Source organism: Aquarana catesbeiana, linkage group LG02, assembly GCF_042186555.1.
Source record: "Aquarana catesbeiana isolate 2022-GZ linkage group LG02, ASM4218655v1, whole genome shotgun sequence".
NCBI classification, from domain to species: Eukaryota; Metazoa; Chordata; class Amphibia; order Anura; family Ranidae; genus Aquarana; species Aquarana catesbeiana.
This window is the reverse complement of record NC_133325.1, coordinates 773,330,040-773,353,256: the sequence shown is the minus strand read 5'-3', so window position 1 is coordinate 773,353,256 and position 23,217 is coordinate 773,330,040. Positions and strand designations below refer to the sequence as shown.

Genomic DNA, 23,217 nt, shown 5'->3' with positions numbered 1-23,217 from the left:
CTGGGCGTTTTCCTGGGAGATTTCCTCAGCCACTGTGCTCCCATACACAGGCAGGTCTATCCTCACTAAGAGCCCTTGCACACTGGGGCGGTTTGCAGGCGCTATTGCGCTAATAATAGCGTCTGCAAACCGCCCCGAAAGTGCCGCTCCTTGCATTCCAGTGTGCAAGCCCCGAGGGCTTGCACACTGGAGCGATGCGCTGGCAGGACGGTAAAAAAAGTCCTGCCAGCAGCATCTTCGGAGCGGTGAAGGAGCTGAGTGTATACCGCTCCTTTACCGCTCCTGCCCATTGAAATCAATGGGACGGCGCGGCTATACCGCCGGCAATGCGCCTCTGCAGAGGCGCTTTGCGGTGGTATTTAACCCCTTCTCAGCCGCTAACGGGGGGTAAAACCGCCCCGCTAGCGGCCGCATACCGGCGGTAAAACGCCGCTAATAATAGCGGCGTTTTACCGTCGACGCCGCCCCGCCCCAGTGTGCAAGGGCTCTAATACAATGTATCCGGTTTCAAAATATTAGTTCATCCATACAGGAGATACACCTCAGTGGGAATAAAACGAAAAAGGCTCCATAGTGCAAATGTGTTTTAGAGATTTATTCAAAATCTCTTTCACAGTCACTTTAAAACTATTTTTTCCACTGCAAATGTTCACAGCAACACTCCACTGCACATCAGGAACTACAAATCAAAAAAACTCCCAAGTATACACCAAACGGAGACGGGTCTCCGTTCCCAGTGGAAGCCTGTTTAGGGGAAACGCTTCGGGTGGAGCTAGAGGCTGTGACGCCATCACGTTTGTCTGGTCTTTCTCCATGCAGTTAGCCGGATTGCTCCCGCTCTGCATGTATGCTGATTTTTAGCTAATTTTTATCTGGTTCCCATTTTTTATCTGAGTTCCGTTTGGTGTATACTTGGGAGTTTTTTTGATTTGTAGTTCCTGATGTGCAGTGGAGTGTTGCTGTGAACATTTGCAGTGGAAAAAATAGTTTTAAAGTGACTGTGAAAGAGATTTTGAATAAATCTATAAAACACATTTGCACTATGGAGCCTTTTTCGTTTTATTCCCACTGAGGTGTATCTCCTGTATGGATGAACTAATATTTTGAAACCGGATACATTGTATCAGTGAGGATAGACCTGCCTGTGTATGGGAGCACAGTGGCTGAGGAAATCTCCCAGGAAAACGCCCAGGTGATAATCTAAGGCCGGCAGGCTAATGCAACATGCTCATCTGATCTCACTAACCTGAGATCCATCTGATCCGCCTTAGGCTCGGTTCACACTGGGGCGACTTGTCAGGCGACCTAGTCGCCTGACAAGTCGCCTCCCGTTCTGTGCTATGGAACCGTTCTAATTGGAGCGACGCAAGTCGCTCCGACTTAGAAAAAGGTTCCTGTATTACTTTGGGGGCGACTTGGGGCGACTTGCATAGACTTCTATGCAGAAGTCGTCTCGCAAGTCGCCCCGCAGTCGTTTGCAGGTCGCCTCGCTGAGGCGACCTGCAAGTCGTGCCGCCCATGTGTGAACCGAGCCTAAGGGAGCCTGGAGATTTACCCCCCATTGGAACACCGGGAGCGTCAGCAAGCTAAAAGGCCTTGGCTGGGCTAAAGCCACTTGCCCTTTTATGCTTGCCATCTGGTAAGCAGGCTCAACTACTAGGGTGGATTGTCACTACTGCTTAGAAGTGCACGGTGGTGTGGTGGTGTTTTCACTTGGAAAAAGATTTGGAGAAATCCCCTTTTGATGTCATTTATATAGATTATTTTTAACTTTTAGCGCAGCTTTTTACAGGACTCTAGATTTTGGTGTAATCGCACTATATGCTGCTGCATATTTACATTATATTTTTGTGTTAGCGCGGTTCTTCCTATTTACATATGAACTGTGTACGCTTTAGGACCCTTTAAGTAAAGCCTCCTCTTTTGAGCTGCAGTTTTCTTGATCTCAGGCTGTGAAATGGGGACTACCGCAGTCTACCATGACTTGTGCTAACTTTTAGATGCATGGTCTTCAGCTGTCCACATATAGACCTCCTAGCTGATTATCATTCTCTTGGAAATTACTAGTGCTTACTATCAAGATAGAGGTGTCCTCCCTTAGGCCGGCCATAGACAGAGCAAATTTCTTTCCTGCAACCAAGGTGAGTGTTAGTGGTGACAGGGGAATCCCTACCGCCGAGCCATTATATTCTGCCAGTCCAGGAGGAAGCTGTCCCCGCCAGGAGAAGACAGCGATTATTGACAGTGGCTATAACAGCTGCTTGCAATAATCGCATGTAAAATCCGGCAGACTGATTGTACCTGGGTTGATTGATCGATCAACTTGGTTACATTCAGCCTGCCCACACATGCCTATAGTTCAAATCTTGGCCCGTGCCTACTGAACCGGACAAGATTTGAACTGTCTATGGCTGGCCTTAGCAATCTGTTTTATATGGGGTATGGAGAGGAAGAAAGTTGTTTTCAAGGGTAAAGATCTGTTTTAAGTGACTGGTGCCCAATTCGTTCATCCCACAAAGAGTCAAAGATTCTGCCACCTGTGGGTCCCTACCTGCCTTTAGAAGAGTAAGGGGGTGCTATACCCATTTATTTTTGACAGTTGTTAAACATTAGATTTCCCTTTGCTCTCTTTCCCGGGGGAAATGGCCATCCGAATCAACATAGAGGGTGATAACAGAGATCCTAAAGTTGAGTGTCAGTCGCTTTCCAAAAATTTAGGCTACATTCACAGGGCTGCGCAGAGGTGGCTGTGAGAATCAGTAGAATCTTGCCGTTGGTACTAAATGCTGCCTGCACACATCTTGTATGAACAGCCACGACCGTCTGATTTGTACTCTGTTCAGAAGTAACCTCTGAGCTATAGGTGTGCGCAGCCTATTGCATTAGGGTGTGCACCCCAAAGCTCATATGTGTACATATACTGAATTTATAGGGCAGTAGAGCAATGGACAGTGTCAGTAGAGCAGTGGAGGGTGTCAGAAGAGCAGAGATTGGTGTCAGTAGTTTATTTTTTATATATTTTTTTATTATTACTTTTTTTTACAATTATTTATTACTTTTTCTTTACAATTTTGTAGGAGCTCCATTGGGGGGCTTTGGGGAAATATCATGGGTCTAAACAGACCCCTGATGTCTCACTTTTGAGACAGAGAAAGGGACTAAGGACAGATATTCCCCAGTCCCTTTCTCTGCAGCCAAACAGCAGGGGAAATGTGCCCAGCACAGGGTAATTAGGGTGTGCCCAGGCACACCTGGCACACCCTGTGCGCACGCCTATGCTCTGAGCATTTACATGCAAATAGAGCCTCCGACCAACCCTGGACACAAGCAGTGGCCTCCCAGGGCTGGCGTTCCTGCCGAGTTCTTACGGCAGCTAATTGCCCAGTTTGTGTGCGGCCATAGCACAGAGTGTTGATACATCCACAGGGGGTGTTCAACTGCATCTGAACAGAGCAAAATATGCACCCGTGGCCATCCGTGTCAATGTAGCCTTACAACATATGTTGTTTGATTGGACTAGAAGGCGGGCAGGCTGCCAAGTCTCTACTGAGAGAGAAAAAAGGGAGAGGAGTTGAAATTGTAGTGCATCTGTTTTGACGTTTGAGGATGAATTTCTCCACAGTGCCTGCAGCTACAGAAGTTCGGGAGGGCTTGGGGTAAAGCTCTTTACATTACACAGCCCCCTTTACATTACTTCTTGCACATTAACACAGCCCTCTTTACATTACACAACCCCCTTTACTTTACGCAGCCCCCTTTACCTTACACAGCCCCTTGCACATCGCACAGCCCCCATTACCTTACACAGCCCTCTTTACATTACACAACCCCCTTTACATTACACAGCCCCATTACATTACACAGCCCCTTGCACATCACACAGCCCCCATTACATTACACAGCCCCCTGCACATTACACAGCCCCCTTTACCTTACACAGCCCCTTGCACATCGCACAGCCCCCATTACCTTACACAGCCCTCTTTACTTTACGCAACCCCCTTTACATTACACAGCCCCCTTTACCTTACACAGCCCCTTTACCTTACACAGCCCCTTGCACATCACACAGCCCTATTACCTTACACAGCCCCATTACATTACACAGCCCCTTGCACATCACACAGCCCCCATTACATTACACAGCCCCCTGCACATTACACAGCCCCCTTCTTCACACTACCCCTGAAACTCTCCCCCTTCCTACCTTACTTGGGCACACAGAGTGGGAGACACAGCAGCACTGAATAGAGGGTGGGAGTTGCTGGAGTTAATTTTTTTATATTAACAAGCTGGTGATTGGTTGCTAGAACCACCTAGCAACCAATCACCCGCTGGTTAACTTGGAAAGCTAACTTCGGCCGCTCCCTCTATTCAGTGCTGCTGTGTTTCCCACTGTGTGTGTTTGTGACAGCGGTGGAGGCAATCCGGCGGCTGGCCCTGGGTGTCAATCCTCTGACAATTCGACCGTGTGTGGGCTTCATCGGACCCGCAGCACAACTTTTTCGGTCGAAAATCTAACGGACTTTAGATTTGGAACATGTTTCAAATCTTTACGTCGGAACTCCACCGGACCCAGTTCCTATTGAAAAGTCCGCTCGTCTGTATGCTAGTCCGACGGACGAAAACCAACGCTAGGGCAGCTATTGACTACTGGCTATCAACTTCCTTATTTTAATCCGGTCGTACGTCATCACGTATGAATCCGTTGGACTTTAGTGTGATCGTGTGTAGGCAATTCCGTTTGTTCAGAAGGTTCGTCGGAAGTCCGCCGAAAGTCCGTCGGATAGACCGTTGGACCAGTCCGGTCGAAAAGTCCGCTCGTGTGTACACGGTATGAGTTTAGAAGAATGGCGCAAGCATTAAAGGGGTTGTAAAGGTAAGTGTTTTTTCACCTTATGCATTAAGGTGAAAAAACACCTGGCAGTGACCGGCCCCCCAGCCCCTCCCCATTTTACTTACCTGAACCCTCACTTGTCCCACGAGGACGCTCCATCTCTTGGCTAGGGGGTTCATGGCTGTTGATTGGATAGATTGATAGTAGCGCAGCCATTGACTCCCGCTGCTGTCAATCAAATCCAATGACGTGGCCGCCGGGGGGGGGGTGGGGCCTGAGTCTTACATTCCGTGTCTATGGATGAATGCTGGATTCGGGAGCGCGCCTGCAAGGTAACCCCCCCAGGAGAGCGCTTCTCCCAAGGGGTTATCTAATGCGGGGAGGAGCCGAGAGAGCCACCGAGGGACCCCAGAAGAGGAGGATCGGGGCCACTCTGTGCAAAACGAGCTGCACAGTGGAGGTAAGTATGGAACGTTTGTTATTTAAAAAATAAAAGGAACCTTTAGTGTCACTTCAAGCTTACATCACTCCTTGGTAATTCTCCTCATTGTTATTATGTCATTAGTCATCTTCTCTATAGTAACATGACATGACTTTCTATCTTTATTTAATCTTTCATTCTGTAAATTGCTTTTTATATTTTTAGAATTAGAATCAACTTCCTTGTCTTAGTTCTTGTGAGATTGAATCATTACATCTGTTGGTCAATCATATTGTTGCAGAGCTTAGATCTTTCATATTTTTGATGGAAGGGCGGGAGGAGTAGTAGTTGGTCGTGTCTGAGGGTGTCTTGTGACTAGTCTGTCTGACAAAACGGCTTATTTTTGAAATCCTTAATAAAAATAGTTTTAAAAAAAGGGTGGAAACTTTTTGAAGAACCCTCGTATATTTACAGGGTCTGGTGTTTAATCGCTTGCTTACGGTATACTGTACATTTACAGCAGCAAGGTGGCTCTCCTGTGCAGAATCCTGTACCTGTATGTGATCCTGCACTTCCAGGTCTGGGGCTTGCACTCGCGCCACCGGCGACCCGCCACTGCTGTGATTGGACACAGCGGGAGCCAATCAGCAGGTCCAGCGGACTCAATGTCTGCCGAGATTGTCATTTGGTACAGAAGCAGAACGGTGGTCTACCTATGTAAACAAGACAGATTTTTGTTCTCTCAGTAGGTAAGGTAGAGATCCTGTTTTTCTGCAAAGCAGGAACACGGATCTCTGCCTTCCCATAGTACAAGCACCTCACACACACAGTGAGTAAGAACATTTTAGGCACACATTTAACCCTTTGATCGCCCCTGATGTTCACCTCTTCCCTGCCAGTGTAGTACAGTGACGGTGCATATTTTTAGCACTGATCATTGTATTAGTGTCACTGGTCCCCAAAAAAGTGTCACTTAGTATCCGATTTTCTGCCACAATGTCGCAGTCCCACTATAAGTTGCTGATCTCTGCCATTACTAGCAAAAAAAAAATTAATAAAAATATCCCATAGTTTGTAGACGATATAACTTTTGCGCAAACCAATCAATATACGCTTATTGAGATTTTTTTTTTACCAAAAATATGTAGCAGAATACATATGAGGCGGTGGTAGTGGAGCAGGGTTTTTTGGCTGGGCCGTGGGGTTGTGTGGTTGTGTGGTGGGGGCTAAGCTCACTTGCTGTTTGCTGCCTGGCTTACCAGTGCCCATCAATGCTGACCACTAAACTCACCTGCCTGACACACTGACTTACCTACCTGACATACACTGACCTACCCGACATACATATACTGACTGACCTACCTGACACGCACTGACCTACCTACCTGACACACACTGACCTACCTGACATACATATACTGACCGACCTACCTGTCACGCACTGACCTACCTACCTGACATACACTCACCTACCTACCTGACATACATACACTGACCTACCTCCCTGACATACATATACTGACCGACCTACCTGTCACGCACTGACCTACCTACCTGACATACACTCACCTACCTCCCTGACATAAATACACTGACCTACCTACCTGACATGCACTGACCTACCTATCATACACTGACCTACCTGACATACACTGACCTAGAGAGAGAGAGAGAGAGAGAGAGAGAGGGGAGCCAGCAGGCAGCCGTTTTGAGAAGGAGCTGGTTCTGAGGACTGTGTGCAGAGAATCCTACAGCATCCAGGTGTGGGAGCAGACTTCAGTGACCAGAACTGCAGCTGAGTGAAGCTCAGAGGAACAAGGAATTGCTTGCAGGAACACGGATAAGAACTGAGTAATAAAACAACATATACTGCGGGACCGCATACTTGTTGGAGAGACATTTTGTTCCGGTCAGAGTCACCAGCGGATGCAGAGCAGACCCGGGTCGGTAAGATCGTGCACGCACCCCATTACTTTGTTGGTGCCTAGGGACTGAGACCAGGCCTGTAGGTAGTTAGTAGGGTCTCTGTTTGTGTCAGGCCAAAATTGTTGCTACTGTTCATTACCGGGACTCCATAACCTAAAGCGGCATGTCACAATTGGAGAGCTAATGAACTTTCTACAAACTCAAGGCAGACTGGCGTTGTGCTCAGGAGGAATACACAGATGCATGAAACAACACCAGTTAAGGGAGGAGGGGAATACGATAGAGCTTTGTAAGTTTGCAAACTGTTGTGCTGCACCGCAGCACACCCATACAGTTATTCTTGTGTTGTTCTTAGGGTATTAACAGGTAAGGTGTGGCAGTAAGCAAATTATTTGTCCTGCATCCTATGGAGGGCGCCGCACTGTGCAGCACAAGGGTCTCAGTCTTCTGGCTGCGTGTCTGTAAATGTATTGTATGTTCCCAGAATTGGCGGTTGGGTTCTTTATCATGTTTAAGTAAAATTCAGTTTTGACAAGAGCTGGTGGTGGAGTTGTTTTCCTCATTCGTGACTTCGCTGTATCCTGGGGAACCCACCCCGGTACACGTTCTACACCGCCATTGGACCAGTGGGACGTCCATCATAGGAGCTGCAGGCTCCAGAAGGCGGGACCTGCTATGTGACTTGGCCGCACTCGGTGGTACTCGGCGGAGCTCGGCGGCGCTCAGGATTAGATCGGTTCCTGCTTGGCGGCGCTCGGGACTACTAATACAGTTATGCATGCCTGAGACCCGGGGCTTTTCGGGGACCGATTCGGGGCTCCAGCACCCCCCAGCCCCCCCCTCCCGACACCACTGGTCACCCCTTAAGCAGTAGGAGCCCTGCAAAACTCTGGAATCGGTGGGTGGGTCTCTTTGCCGGAGCTCAGTGGGCAGAGTCGTGATGTCGCACGACTGCCCGCCCACCTCTACATTCTCCTACTCTCCTATTCCTTAGTTTTTAGTAACATCCAGTCAAAACTCAGGAAAGGTACCACATGACTTCAGCATGTTCAATCACTCTGAGGCGTGGAGCAGCCAATCCTGGGAGAGCTGGAGAAGAAAGGAGGAGAGATGTGAAGCTGGAATCTTAGAGACATTCGCTGCTTTCATGCCGTGCATGAGATAAAGAAATGAGATGTCAGTCACAGCAGTTGGGGATGTGATTTCCGTGCAAAGGAATAAGTACTAGCAGAAAGAATACCTGGTTTAAGAGAACTGCTGCCTCTACTAATTACTACCACTAGGTGGAGTAATGCATTTGACTTGCGTTAGTATGATTGCTACAACATATCTATTGTGAAGAATATATATATATAAAAATAAAAATAAATAAAATATCAGTTTAACCTAAATCTCAGAAAAATGGGGACAATTAGGTCCCATGTGACCTGCAAATATATAATCCCATATATATATATAACAATAAAGCGCTTCTGTGCTGGTGAAAGATTAGTGTTAATATTAACCACTTATCAAGTTAGTAAACTTAATAAAATTAACAAACTTGAATCTCAAAAAAAGGGGACTGGTTCCGTCCCATATACACGCTGAATGCCCGCGGCTGTTTTGTTTTATGATGATCGTTTTTATTGACTGTACATGTAAGTTGCTACAATAAATCCTTTCACAAGTGAGGCGGGCTTCACTATATGCTGCTTTATTTCCATTTGGTGATGATATTCCCTTGATTGGGTGAGACGCCCGCTGACTGCTGGAAGTTTACTGCTTTGTTGTTGCCTGGGACAAGTGAATGGATGCGAGCTTTGCAGTGTATTTTAACCACCTACTTACTGGTGATTGATGAGTTCAGATGTGATCCCTTGGGAAGTTATTAATCAATGCCTATCACTTTCTGATATCTGATTGGAGAACTGCCATTACATCGGGGATCATCCAGCCTTTAAAGTGCTACACAGTGGCAGATACCTTGAATGCTCCATACCCCAAGGGGGGTGGGGATTCCGGTGAGTGCAGCCACAATAAGAGCACGGATAAGACACGTATGCTGTGGTCACCCTTGGAAAGTGGAAATTATCAACCCTAATTGTTCACCAGCACAGAAGCACTTTTTTTTAATATTCACTAAGTTTGTTAATTTTATTAAGGTCACTAACTTGATAAGTGATTAATATTAACCCTAATCTTTCACCAGCACATAAGCACTTTATTGTTATATATACATGGGATTATATATTTGCAGGTCACATGGGACCTAATTGTCCCCATTTTTCTGAGATTTAGGTTAAGCTGATATTGTATTTATTTTTATTCATTTTTATTTATTTTATTTATTTTTATTTTTATATATATTCTTCACGTATACAATATATATGTTGTAGCAATCATATTAACACAAGTCAAATGCGTTAATGTATTTTCAACACATTTGTTTTGTATATTTATGTTCATCAGGGATCAGGTGCACAAACACAATAGAACAGCTCCATATCTACTTCACTTTCTTCTCACAAACTTATCTCTGTGTCCTTTTTTATCTTACTAAAAAAAAAAACATAAGAGGATTGCTCAGAGCAGAATTAACTCTTCGTGGCAAGACTGGGCACAGATGACTTGACATCCCCTACTGTACCAGGTAGAAGTCTTCATTAAAGTGGGGTTTCACCCAAAAAAAACAAAACTACATGAAAAATCCTAAAAAAAAAAAAATACAAAAAAAATTTGGATATTTTTTTTTTTTTTTACTCACCTCTAAATGCCTGTTGCTAGGGGGTCCCTCGTAGTCTGCCTCTTTCAGTGCCTGGGCTGGTGACATCACTTCCCCCTCGACACAGGAAGGGCTCAGCTCTGCTCCCTCCCTCCTGTCAATCATCTGGGACCCATTACAGTTCCCAGGTGACTGAGCGGCCAATCACAGTGCGCGGCGCCGCTCGCGCATGCGCAGTGGGTGCCAGGCTGTGAAGCCACAGCTCAGCGCCCACAGTTGCAATGCCGGCGCCGCTGAACCGAGAGGGAGACGAGTGGGGCTTCGATCCCCCGCATCGCTGGACCCTGGGACAGGTAAGTGTCCAATTAAAAGTCAGCAGCTGCAATATTTGTAGCTGCTGACTTTTATTTATTTATTTTTTTTTTTGACTGGCCCTCCTCTTTAACCACTTTAGCCCTGGAAGAATTTACCCCCTTGATGACCAGAGCACTTTTTGCGATTTGGCACTGCGTCGCTTTAACTGACAATTGCGCGGTCGTGCGACGTGGCTCCCAAACAAAATTGACGTCCTTTTTTTTCCCCACAAATAGACCTTTCTTTTGGTGGTTTTTGATCACCTCTGCGGTTTTTATTTTGTGCGCAATAAACAAAAAAATAGCGACAATTTTGAAAAAAACGCATTATTTTTTACTTTTTGCTATAATAAATATCCCCCCAAAAATAATTAAAAAAACATGTTTTTCCTCAGTTTAGGCCGATACGTATTCTTCTACATATTTTTGGTTAAAAAAAAATCGCAATAAGCGTTTATTGATTGGTTTGCGCAAAAGTTATAGCGTTTACAAAATAGGGGTTAGTTTTATGGCATTTTTATCATTAATTTTTTATTACTAGTAATGGCAGCGATCTGCGATTTTTATTGTGACTGCGACATTGTGGCGGACACATCGGACATTTTTGACACATATTTGGGACCATTGTCATTTATACAGCAATCAATGCTATAAAAATGCACTGATTCCTGTGTAAATGACACTGGCAGTGAAGGGGTTAACCACTAGGGGGCGGGGATGGGTTAAGTCAGTACTAGGGAGTGTTTTCTAACTGTAGGGGGGATGGGCTAGCTGTGACACGTCACTGATCTCTGCTCCCGATGACAGGGAGCTGTGATCAGTGTCACTAGGCAGAACGGGGAGATGCTTGTTTACATCAGCATCTCCCCGTGAGGCGATCCGCGACCCGACTCACGGAGCTCCCGGCCAGCGGGCGATGGCGGGGAATTCACTGGAACTTACAGTTACGACCATTTGCCCAGCCGTGCCATTCTGCCGACGTACATCAGCGTGGAAGTGGTTAATACATGTTCAACACATTTGTTTTGTATATTTATGTTCATCAGGGATCAGGTGCACAAACACAATAGAACAGCGCCATATCTACTTCACTTTCTTCTCACAAACTTATCTCTGTGTCCTTTTTATCTTACTAAAAACAGCACAAGAGGATTGCTCAGAGCTGAATTAACTCTTCGTGACAAGACTGGGCACAGATGACTTGACATCCTCTACTGTACCAGGTAGAAGTCTTCATTAAAAAAAAAAATGTTTCGGGTTCCACTTTAACCCTACTGATCACCATTGGGTAGAGCTGGAGCACCAATTGTACCAACATCATTACCTGATTTCACAAATGCTCAGATCAAGAAATTTTTACATTTTCATCTCTCTATTTGCACTGCTTGCATCAGGAAGCTATGTACAACACCCTGCCCGCCCCTCCTAACAGCCAAGACCTACCTGCATTGCATAGAGAAGCACAGAGCCAGAAAAAAAATTAAATTCAGCGGCTGCTGACTTTAATATTAGGACACTTACCTGTCCACAAATCCAGTGGTGTCTTCACCCCAGCCGATATTTCAATCTCGGGTGCTGCCACCTCCTTGCAGCTTCACAACTAGTTCCCTACAGTACATGCGTGAAGCGTGTTGTGCTTTGTGAATGGAGCGGTGGCGGGGAGGAGGAGGAGCGGGGTCGAATTTGCAGCTGAGGTCACTGCGGTGAAGTCAGCCGGAAGTGGGAGCCGGTGCCTATCAAAACCCACTCCCCCCCGAAAGGTGGCAAATGTGGCAGCGGGGGGGGGGGAGGCAAACAAGCGGAGCTTCCCCTTTTGGGTGGAGCTCTGCTTTAATAATTCAGTTTCATCATAATCGTTTTGTTAGAATGATTTTTTTTCGGAATTATTTTCGCATATTAGGATTTGTTTTGTTTACTCGATTCAAAATTTGATATTCGGGCTTTGAAATTTGAATTTCAGAAGATGGCTACATTTGTTCTATTTTATTCTATGCTAATCTATTCTATTTTTACTATTCTATTTATTTTATTCTAATCTATTCTAGTCTATTCTTTTATTTCTATTCTTTTCTATTCTATTCTTTTCTATTTTATTCTGTTCTTTTCTATTCTATTCTATTCCATTCCTTTACTTTCTATTCTATTCCATTTTATTATTTTCTGTTTATTCTATTCTGTTTTTTTATTTCTATGCTATTCTGCTTTATTATATTATATACAATTCTGCTTTATTCTATTCTATGCTATTCTATTCAGCAACCTAAGTAGGAATAATACATTTATTTCACTTTTATACCTTACTCTTTTTATTGCAATATGTTTCCACCTCAAATTCAAATTTATTTTCAAATTCAAATTCATATTTAAATGCATTTTCAAATTTGGATCATTTGTTTCATTATATTATGTTATTTACTTTATATATTTTGGACTTTGGACTTTGAAATTCGTTACTACAAGTATTTGTGATTTGGAAATTCGGATACTTCTGAATCTCCAAATAACTAAAATTTTGTACGAATTTTGTTTTACAACGAAACAAATCACACATGTCTAAGTAGCAGGGCCTCTCTTTGAAGCTACAGTATAACAGCTTCCATTTTTCTAGGAAGGCTTTCTACAAGGTATGCCAGTGGGAATTTGTGCCCATTCAGCCAAAAGAACATTTGTGAGGGCAGATATTGATGTTAGATGAGAAGACCTGGTTCACTAAAGTGTTCAGTAGGGCTGAGGTCAGGTTCCTGAGCAGGACACTCGAGTTTCTCTACACCAAACTCCTCAACCCATGTCTCAATGAAGCTGGCTTTGTACACAGGGGCACAGTCATGCTGGAACAGAACAGAGGGAATTGTAACCCATGACAGTGTATTCTACGTGCCTGCACAGTTGTTGCCTTGTGCCTGTCAATGAAAGCAGAGGGATGTTGTGCTGAACTATTCAGGAAGGTGTGTTTTGGGTGTAGGGTTACAGGAAGAGGCGTAAATAGAACCTTCTGGACCCTGGTGCAGGAAACCATAAAGGGCCCCCCTTACCCCTGGGCCGGGTCCCCCCACGGTGGCGGAGCACCAGGGCTTGGTCTCAAGAGCGACCTATGCGACCCTGGTAGTTCTGCTACGGGTTACAGGTAAGTGGCAAATAGTGTATATAAGTGTAGGTGAGTTGCATGTGGAATTAAAGCTGGTAACTTATGCTTCTCCTGGATGAAAAACATTTACTAACCATAGTGGTAGATTCTTCCCGAATTGTCATCAAAGTACATTATGCAAAGTTTGTGCACATCTGGCTATCAATCCTTTATGAGCTTCTAGGACAACTTGTTCCAAAAATATGACCATTTATATGGAGGTGCCCCCCTTCATGGGTTTACCAGCCTCCACTATCTAGGGAAGGCATTTTTCAAGATTTTGGGGTGGGTCTGTGGGGATTTGTACCTATTCAGCCAAAAGATCATTTGTGAGGTAGGCATGGTGCTAATGTTGAATGAGAAGACCAGGCTCATAATCAGCATTTCAATTCAATCCAAAGGTGATCAGTAGGGTTGAGGTCAGGGCTCAGTAAAGGACAATCAAGGTCCTCCACACCAAACCCATCAAACAATGTCTTTATGGATGGTGTTCAGTAGGGTTGAGGACAGGGCTCAGTAAAGGACACTCGGGTTCCTTCACACCAAACTCATCAAATCATGTCTTTATTAAGCTGGGTTTGTGCTCAGGGGTTGCTCACAGTTGTACAGGAACAGAAAAGGACCTCCCCAAAATATTTATTGCATGGTTGCTAAAACTGGAGAGTGCAAAATCCGATGCAGTTCTGCGTCAAAACCTTCCAGCTTTCAGTTTTCTTTCTTTGTCAAAGCTTAATTGATCAAGCTAAAGTTAGAAGCTGATTAGTTACCATGCAGAGCTGCACCAGATTTTGCACTCTCCGATTTTAGTAAATAAACCCCAAAAGGATTAACAGTACCCTTCACTGGAAACAAATGAATTTAGACATTTTATGGGTTTTTCGCATATCTATGGCCATAGAGTAGGTGTGATAGTCAGGTGTCCACAAAACTTTGGCAACATAGTATACCTGTCCTACCTGGCTGGTACTTTACTGGCCTAGCAAAAAAAAAAGAAACATAACTGTTTACATTGTTCATTCAAAGGAAAATTTATAAAACATATTTAAATACCTAGATGGAAATTATTGGGGTTTCTGTAGAAGATTATTTTCACTATGCTCCTCTAAGATCACATGGCAGACAACACATCACCTGACTGGTCTGTAAAATACGTTGCACAAACATTTGCATCTTAGCTAGGATGTTTATCTTCCTAGGTTAGTGAGATGGTATTGTGTTTTGTGTAGGATGAATGGCAACAGGATCTCATCACCGATTGTATCTGTGTCGAGAAAGTCCCAGTCACTACTCTGCAGAAGGTTATGCAAATAACCTTCTGCAGAGAGAGTAAAAAACTAAGGCTAGCGGTGTTGCAGACCCCTATGCTATGTTTCCAGAACTGTTGATTATGCATATCTACATTTTTCTTCTGCCACTTAAATATTTAGAACTGTAGATTACATATGTCAAATTCTTTTTGTGTCACTTGAACACCTTTAGCCATGCCTAAACTTTTGTTCTGCACAGTGTGGTGAAAGGTTAGAATCCCTGACAGTTTTTATGGTCTGTATCCTCATTAGGCCTACATTGTACAGGTAATTTCGAAGTGGGAAATTGTAGTGTAGCACCCTCCTAGATAGGTGCTAGGAATTAGATAGTTAGAATTAGTGTGCGTTTAGATATAGGTATATTTAGTTGCCACACTGTAGTCGGTTTAGCTGTAATTGTTTGTAAGTTAAAAGCATAGTTTGCTCACTGTACTCAGTGAAGCTGCAATCTGCTTAGGTCTGCTTAGTGTGCTCAGCTGCTGCTAGTCTGGTCTAATAGTTCCATCTGCATCTAGAGAACTTGAGAAGTTTCTGGATGATAGGTGTGGAGCCATGCAGATGGCAGCATGAATATTGATACAGCCTTGACCTATCCCAGAGAGACAGGCTCTGGTGGCATGCCGGGAGACTGTGTATATATTGTAAGCACACAGAGTTCTGGGGTTTTTTCTGGAAAGGATTAGTTCAGCCTGGAGGGGCACGCTGCCTTCCCAGGCAATGCTGCTAAATCTGCTGTCTTGAGGCCTCAGGTGGGTGACCTGAGGGTCTGGATGCTGAGACCCTGGTGCTAAGGAAAGCTGACTGAGAGGGGCTGTCCGCAGAAGATCTAGTCTGGTATCACTGGAGTAAAGTGTCACTTGGAAGTTGGAAGGAGGCAACCAGCTGTTCCTTGGGCCTTGTGTGAGTACAGTCATTGTGATCTTGGAGAGCTTTGTGCTTTTGCTACCACTCTTGTGCTAGAGAAAGTCAGCTGTGGGTTTAATTAAAGAGGATACCGGTTGGTGTCCTGAAGAGCTTTGTTCAGCTAATCTCTACTTAAAGGTATTCTGCTCCTGTGCTCTAAGAAAGAGATTTACAGTAACTACTACTAATATTACTACTAATACTATTGACACTACCTTAAAGCTGGAGTCTACTGCTTGCTATAACCACAGACTTCCATATAGATTATGTCCTGAGGAATATCTAAGTCCTCAAGTGTACATAGTTCTTGTTTTTGGAGCATCCCACCAACTTCCCTCAACCCCATCCAAGTTCTCCAAAAATAACAACAGCAAAAAACAACACCCCTAGCCTTGGTCAAAATCACATACAAGGCTGAAGAGATGTAAGGCAAGAGTGCTAACTTCTATACTCGAGCTCGTCGGGACGGGGCGTGTTTAAAACATTTTTTTTTAATCTTATTTATTTTACCTTTTATTTTTTTATCTTTACACTTTAAAAAAAAAAAAGTGTCACTTTTATTCCTATTACAAGGAATGTAAACATCCCTTGTTATAGAAACAAAAGCATGACAGGACCTCTTAAATATGAGATCTGGGGTCCCTAATAGATTGTAAGCTCTAACGAGAAGGGCTCTTTGATTCCTCCTGTATTGAATTGTATTGTAATTGTACTGTCTGCCCTAATGTTGTAAAGCGCTGCGTAAACTGTTGGTGCCAAATAAATCCTGTATAATAATAATAATAAAAAAAAAAAGACCTCAGATCTCATATTTACACTAAAATGCAATTAAAAAAATGTCCCTTTAAGAGCTATGGGCGGAAGTGACGTTTTGACGTCGCTTCTGCCCTGCAGTGATATGGAGACGGGTGGGAGCCATCTTCCCCTTACTCGTCTCCACATCAGGCCACAGGAAGGATCTGATCGCCTCCACCGCTGCCAACGGCTCCGGTAAGCGGCAGAGGGCACCGGATCACGGCGCAGGGGGGGCCCCTCTTCGCCGCCAATAAAAGTGATCTTGCGGCGATCCGGTTTAATTTATCTTAAACCGGACCGCTCAGTAAAGAAGAGGATACCGGGGTTATGGCTGCTAGCTGCTGCCATAACAACGATAACCTCTTTCAAAGTACCGACGTATACCGACGGTGGGCAGTCCGGAAGTGGATATGGCTAAGAACATGTGGTGACCCCTTCAAATTATAAAGATCAGGCATTTTCAGTGAGGAATACTGTTAACGCATCAGCATACAAAGACATTTTAGACATCTGTGTACTGCCAACCTTGTGGGAACAGTTTGGGAAAGACGTTTTTAATGTAATGTGATATATAAAATTTTGGGGTTTGGGCCTAAATATAATTGAATGCTATTGATAGCCTGCATCATATATGGAATTTCTTATTTTGTCCATGGATACACTTTGTCTACATATTCATGCTGCACCTCAGCAAAGGCTTTAAGTCCACAAACTCCTGCAGGAGGGGTGTCAACCAATCACAGTTGATCTTCATGTTTGGGCGCAAGATGGATACCAGATAGAAACCAATCAGCTTACAGATTTTTTGTCAAAGACTAATTGAACAAGCTGAAGTATAGAAGCTGATTGACTACCACGCAGAGCTGCACCAGATTTTGCACTTTCCTGTTTTAGTAAATCTCCCCCTTTGCCCAGCTATCCATGCTGTACCTCAACAAAGGCTTTCATTCCACAAACTCCTGCAGGAGGGGTGTCAACCCATCACAGATGATCTGTCAATTTTTGGTTTTACAATTTAATGCTACTGGAAGACTGCATCATATATGCGTATTTCTTATTTTGCCCATAGCTACACTTTAAAGGGAGGATTTTACTAAAACTGGAGCACTCAGAATCATCTAATGCAGCTGTGCATGGTAGCCAATCAGCTCCTGACCTCAGCTTGTTCAATTTAGGCCCCTTTAACACTTGTGCGACTTGTTCTGCAACTTGGGACTGCAAAGTCGCAAGATAAGTCGTACCCCATGATTTCCAATGAGTACTATTCATATCTTCACGACTTCAAGTTGTATCGACTTCAAAGTAGTCCCTGTACTACTTTTGTCAGACTTTGATGCGAGTTGAGGTTCATAGACCTCAAGTTTACATAGGCATTCCCTGAAATGGCGTCAAAATGGCGGCTGCTAAATCGCGGTTAAATTGTGGCCAGAATTGCGCAACTTTGAAGTCGCGTTAGTGTGAAAGGGGCTGAAGCTATGACAATAGCTTTATAAATGAATGGTCTAAGCTTATCAGTGGTCTACCCTAAGGTTGAGTGTTGGGACCTTTTACTTTTAATATAGACTTTGGTCTGAGAGGACTGTATTGCTGCACAGTGCTTTGGACAGTGGTCTGGGGAGGCTTGTAAAGCTACACAGTGCTCTGAGCAGACATCTGAGGAGGCCTGTATTGCACAGTGCTCTCGATGGTGGTATGAGAAGCCTGTAATGCTGCACATTGCTCTGGAAGGGGAGGTCTGTAATGCACAGTGATCTGGGACAGTGGTCTGAGAGTTTTTATCAGAGGATGAAAATGTGGTGTGCTTTTCGTTTAGTTTTCGTCACTGTAAAAAGGCTGCTGATAAAAATTTTTACGAAAATGTTTTTCGTCTATGAAATTAACACTGGGACAATGGACTATGGAATTTGTTGTTCCAAATAAACAGAAGTGAGGGAGACATCGCAATGAAGCATAAACACACAGTAAGAAACTATTTCATGAAAAATAGATTAAATGGACATAAAGTAGTAGATGTGTATTGATTATTTTTGTAGAATGGGGATAACATTTAGTATCACTTTACCTTTTCTAAATGAACATAAAAAAATGCAAGAAAATGAAACTAATATTCGATAATGCCTGAATACTGGTGTAGTTCTAGGCAGTGGCGTAGCGTGGGGGGTGCGGGGGGTGCAGTGGCCCCGGGCGCGACATTTAGGGGGGCGCAATTTCGTGCCAGTAGTGTCACTACTGGCTGCCTCCTCCTAATTTATTTTCCTGTGTCCCCCGCGCTCCGCCGCCATGTCTAGTGTTTGGTGCCCTGTGATTGGGCGTATGGGGGTCATGTGCGGCGTGGGGCTGGCCTATCCATGATCACAGTTGCTCCTGAAGTCCCGCCTCCGCACATGACCCCCATTCGCCCAATCACAGTGCGCCGGGAAAAATTAATATGGCGGCCGGAGCGCAGGGGAGACGAGCACTGGAGAGTGTGAGCGCCGGGTCTTCTCATCCTCCAGACCGATGCAAGACAATAAGGTGAGAAATAGATAAACACGGGGGGGGGGGGGGAGGGGAGGGGGGAGAGAAGAGACAGGCACCATATATGTAGTGTCAGTATAGGAAGACTAGGCAGGGCAGTATAGTGTGTAGTGTAGTGGACAGTGTAGTATAGTCGTCAGTATAGTGTAGTGGACAGTGTAGTGTAGTGGTCAGTGTAGTATTGTGGTCAGTATAGTGTAGTGGACAGTGTAGTATAGTGGTCAGTACAGTGTAGTGGACAGTGTAGTATAGTGGTCAGTATAGTGTAGTGGACAGTGTAGTATAGTGGTCAGTATAGTGTAGTGGACAGTGTAGTATAGTGGTCAGTATAGTGTAGTGGACAGTGTAGTGTAGTGGTCAGTGTAGTATTGTGGTCAGTATAGTGTAGTGGACAGTGTAGTATTGTGGTCAGTATAGTGTAGTGGACAGTGTAGTATAGTGGTCAGTATAGTGTAGTGGACAGTGTAGTGTAGTGGTCAGTGTAGTATTGTGGTCAGTATAGTGTAGTGGACAGTGTAGTATTGTGGTCAGTACAGTGTAGTGGACAGTGTAGTGTAGTGGTCAGTGTAGTATTGTGGTCTGTATAGTGTAGTGGTCAGTGTAGTATTGTGGTCAGTATAGTGTAGTGAACAGTGTAGTATAGTGGACAGTGTAGTATAGTGGTCAGTATAGTGTAGTGGACAGTGTAGTATAGTGGTCAGTATAGTGTAGTGGACAGTGTAGTGTAGTGGACAGTGTAGTGTAGTGGTCAGTGTAGTATTGTGGTCAGTATAGTGTAGTGGACAGTGTAGTATAGTGGTCAGTATAGTGTAGTGGACAGTGTAGTGTAGTGGTCAGTGTAGTGTAGTGGTCAGTGTAGTATAGTGGTCAGTGTAGTGTAGTTCTCAGTGTAGTGGTCAGTATAGTGTATAGTGTAGTGGTCAGTATAGTGTAGTGGTCAGTGTAGTGTAGTGGACAGTGTAGTGTAGTGGTCAATGTAGTGTAGTGGACAGTGTAGTGTAGTATAGTGGTCTGTATAGTGTAGTGGACAGTGTAGTGTAGTGGGCAGTGTAGTATAGTGGACAGTATAGTGTAGTGGACAGTATAGTGTAGTGGACAGTATAGTGTAGTGGTCAGTATAGTGGTCAGTGTAGTGGTCAGTGTAGTGTAGTGGTCAGTGTAGTATAGTGGTCAGTGTAGTGTAGTTCTCAGTGTAGTGGTCTGTACAGTGTAGTGGTCAATGTAGTGTAGTGGACAGTGTAGTGTAGTATAGTGGTCTGTATAGTGTAGTGGACAGTGTAGTGTAGTGGTCAGTGTAGTATTGTGGTCTGTATAGTGTAGTGGTCAGTGTAGTGTAGTGGTCAGTGTAGTATTGTAGTCAGTATAGTGTAGTGGTCAGTGTAGTGTAGTGGACAGTGTAGTATTGTGGTCAGTATAGTGTAGTGGTTAGTATAATGTAGTGGTCAGTGTAGTGTAGTGGACAGTGTAGTATTGTGGTCTGTATAGTGTAGTGGTCAGTGTAGTGTAGTGGTCAGTGTAGTGTAGTGGTCAGTGTAGTGTAGTGGTCAGTGTAGTGTAGTGGACAGTGTAGTATTGTGGTCAGTATAGTGTAGTGGTTAGTATAATGTAGTGGTCAGTGTAGTGTAGTGGACAGTGTAGTATTGTGGTCTGTATAGTGTAGTGGTCAGTGTAGTGTAGTAGACAGTGCAATATAGTGGTCAGTGTAGTGTAGTGGACAGTATAGTGGTCAGTGTAGTGTAGTTCTCAGTGTAGTGGTTAGTGTAGTGGTCAGTGTAGTATAGTGGTCAGTGTAGTGTAGTGGACAGTTTAATAGTCACCGTAGTGTAGTTCTCAGTGTAGTATAGTGGTCAGTATAGTATAGTGTAGTGGACAGTGTAGTTCTCAGTGTAGTGGTCAGTATAGTGGTCAGTGTAGTGGACAGTATAGTGGTCAGTGTAGTGTAGTGGACAGTATAGTGGTCAGTGTAGTGTAGTGGACAGTATAGTGGTCAGTGTAGTGGACAGTGTAGTGGACAGTATAGTGGTCAGTGTAGTGTAGTGGACAGTATAGTGGTCAGTGTAGTGTAGTGGACAGTATAGTGGACAGTATAGTGGTCAGTGTAGTGTAGTGGACAGTATAGTGGTCAGTGTAGTGGACAGTATAGTGGTCATTGTAGTGTAGTGGACAGTATAGTGGACAGTATAGTGGTCAGTGTAGTTCTTAGTGTAGTGGACAGTATAGTGTAGTGGTCAGTGTAGTGGACAGTATAGTGGTCAGTGTAGTTCTTAGTGTAGTGGACAGTATAGTATAGTGGTCAGTGTAGTGTGTAATGGTCAGTGTAGGAATCAGGTAGGTCAGTACTATTGTATTTGAAGGGACTCGGGGAGTGATAAAAGTCCGCAGGTTGGGGGGGGGCGCAAATTACTTGCCTTGCCCCGGGTGCTGACAACCCACGCTACGCCACTGGCTCTAGGTATGCTCTGCACACTGTGATGTCTAACATACTGTATAGCAGAGGTCTCCAAACTGTGGCCTGTGGGCCGGGTGTGGCCCTTCGGGCACTATTCCTCCCACTGATACAAGTCACTATTCCTCCCACTGACACCAGAGATGGGGAACTAATTCTCCCACTCACACCAATTATAGGGCATATTCCTCCCACTGACACCAATTATGTCATTTATTTTATTTCCACTGACTACCAAGTCTATGGCATTGATTACTCCCACCAATACCGGGGCAGTTTCTACTCCCAATGGCCACAGTCTGGCCCCCCTAAAGTTTCAAGGGCAGTGAACTGGCCCTCTGTTTCAAAAGTTTGGAGACCCCTGCTGTATAGTAAATCCTTTCCATGTGCTTTAATTTCAGATTGAGCACAGGTATATGTTTGAAGGCTCTCTTTCAGGTCTTGCCACACAAGCATTGATGTCCAATCAGGGGGCAGCAGTGCAGACAACACCATATTCTTGGTATAGATACTACGGAGGGGTGTTGCATCACTGGGGAACCAGTCAGCTGTCTATTGCTGTGTTTGCACGGCACATAAGTGAGTTTTGTAATGAACATGTGTAAGTGGAGAAACACTAATTCTTGAGTAAGGTGTGTCCCGAGTAAAGTACCTAAGTGGTTAGCACTCTTGCCTTACATCTCTACAACCTTGTATGTGATTTTAACCAAGGATATCCATTCTTAAGCATCTAGTTAGGTTCTCTGTGTGTTTTTGGGGAGTTTCTTCTAAGTACTCTAGCTTCCTAAAAACTACAGTGTGTGTATGTGGACGTGTGTAGCCAAGTCCAGGGGCCCCTGAGGCCTAATGGAGATCCCCCAGGGTTAGGGACAGCTGACATCCCTCTATGCAGAGTGGGTTACGAGGCATGGTGGGTGCAATGCTAGGTAGATTAATGGACGCCAGACACTTCTTGAATGCAAATAGATTTATTGTCTCTTAAACAGAACTGTGGGAGAGAGGGTTAGGGCCAGGACACCCTTTAGTAGTTGCAATGTTAATTAGCAGACTCCGAGATTTCTACAGGTAGACAGCCATGCAGCGAAAGGCATCCAGCAAGACACCAAATCTGCACGAGTAGGATCGCTGTCTCCTATGGCAACAGTCTTATAACAGTTTCTAACACATGTTGTAACAAACTCCTTTGCTTCCTCTACAATCTCCTCTTATGTAAACGGGTGACCCCGCCCCCCTCTGACAACACAGGGAAAGCCATAGGGAAGTCCCCGTGCGTCAGAGGGGGGGCTAGGTCACCGGGTGGCCCCACCCTCTGTTATATAAGAGCTGTCACCTGAACAGAAGCGTCACACAGTGGGAGACTCCCATTGACTCCCATTTTTTTTTTAATATTATTACTCCCATTGAGGTAGTTTAGAGGACGAAGCAGAGAAGAAGAAGGAGGAAGATGCCGGACAAGAAGACCAGAGGAAGAAGCGGAGGAAGATAGAGGAAGAAGCGGGGGAAGAATAAGATGGAGGAAGAAGAAGAACACCGAAGGAAGACCAGAAGAAGATGGAAGAAGAAGCGGAGAAAGAAGAGGACATTAATAAAGGAGTTGTCAAAATCCGTCTATTGTCTTTTTTAACATTTTTGACACTTTTTTGTGAAATGGTAGGGGTACATTTGGGGGCGGGATCTGGGGGTCCCCTTGTTAAATGGGGCTTTCAGATTCCGATAAGCCCCCCGCCCACAGACCCCCACAACCACCGGGAAAGGGTTGCGGGGATGAGGCCCTTCTCCCCATCAACATGGGGACAAGGTGCTTTGGTGGGGCTACCCCAAAGCACCCTCCCAATGTTGAGGGCATGTGGCCTGGTATGGTTCAGGAGGGGAGCTCTCTCGTCC

At 44.7% G+C, this 23,217-nt stretch overlaps 1 long non-coding RNA gene across 1 annotated transcript; it reads left to right on the top strand.

Moving 5' to 3' along the window:
- Window positions 1-8,842: 8,842 nt before the first annotated feature.
- On the top strand, window positions 8,843-22,894 carry LOC141130123 (uncharacterized). The gene is made up of 3 exons (XR_012242001.1): window positions 8,843-9,187; window positions 11,384-11,464; window positions 22,743-22,894. It is a non-coding gene; the product is annotated as an uncharacterized lncRNA (long non-coding RNA).
- Window positions 22,895-23,217: the final 323 nt, after the last annotated feature.